The sequence below is a fragment of the Colobus angolensis genome, unplaced genomic scaffold (assembly GCF_000951035.1).
Source record: "Colobus angolensis palliatus isolate OR3802 unplaced genomic scaffold, Cang.pa_1.0 Scaffold301, whole genome shotgun sequence".
Classification (NCBI taxonomy): Eukaryota; Metazoa; Chordata; class Mammalia; order Primates; family Cercopithecidae; genus Colobus; species Colobus angolensis.
The window spans coordinates 4,543,500-4,544,336 of record NW_012116278.1 but is presented as its reverse complement, the minus strand read 5'-3'; the positions used below and the strand labels follow the sequence as shown (position 1 = coordinate 4,544,336).

Here is an 837-nt window from a genome sequence, read left to right as displayed (position 1 = left end):
CGGTTTCAAGCAATTCTCCTGCCTCAGCTTCTCAAGTAGCTGGGATTACAGGTGCCTGCCACCACGCCCGGATAATCTGTGTATTTTAGTAGAGATGGTATTTCATCATGTTGGCCAGGCTGGTCTCGAACTCTTGACCTCAAGTGATCTACCTACCTCGGCCTCCCAAAGTGCTGGAATTACAGGCGTGAGCCACCGCGCCCGGCCTGGCTTTTTCAATTTCTAAAAGCGCGGGTTTGGGGCTATGCGCTGCAGGCATGAACTGCTCGCCCTTCCTCCCCACCTCCACGGCTCGGGAAAGGCGAAGTCCAGGAGCCCGAACCTCAGGCAGAATCTCTACAGCTGCCGTTAGCAGCGTGAGCTGGCGCGGGGGTCCTAGGGACCTTTGCGGCGGCCTACCCCTTGGGTCCCCTTCTCGCTGTAGCGCATCCACGGCTCGGCGCCGGTTCCCGGGCCCAGGACCTACCTGAGCTGCAAGGAAGCCGGTAGAGAATGCAGCCGCAAGTCCCGCGGGCTCGGGCGGAGGTGCGCAGGCACCGGGAGGCGGGGCGGGGATCGTGCGGGCCGCCCCTTCCTCCCTTTCCGACACGCTTCTGTCTGTCCTCGCCCTTTTCCCCGCCCTTGTCCCCTCACCTTCGCCCTCTTCCACCCGCCTCCGTCGTCGCCCTCGCCGTCCCCTCTCCCTCCTTCGTCTCACTGTGCGCCTCTCTGCGCCCCTGTCACCCGCCTTCACTGCGCACTTCCGTTACTCTGCACCCGCTCCGCCCCTTATTCCCTCCCCATACCTTCTCGGTTCCCCAGCCCGCACACCCTTCCACTCTCCAGCCCCCGTTACCA

At 63.3% G+C, this 837-nt stretch overlaps 1 protein-coding gene across 3 annotated transcripts in view; it reads right to left on the bottom strand.

The window, feature by feature from the left end:
• The window catches only part of HDHD3 (haloacid dehalogenase-like hydrolase domain containing 3), a 3,690-nt gene extending 3,140 nt beyond the window's left edge, over positions 1-550 (bottom strand). For all 3 annotated transcript variants that reach the window (XM_011950102.1, XM_011950103.1, XM_011950104.1), the window contains exon 1: positions 271-550. The gene's annotated coding sequence lies outside the window, so the exon portion shown is untranslated. The remainder of the gene's footprint in view (positions 1-270) is intronic.
• Positions 551-837: the final 287 nt, after the last annotated feature.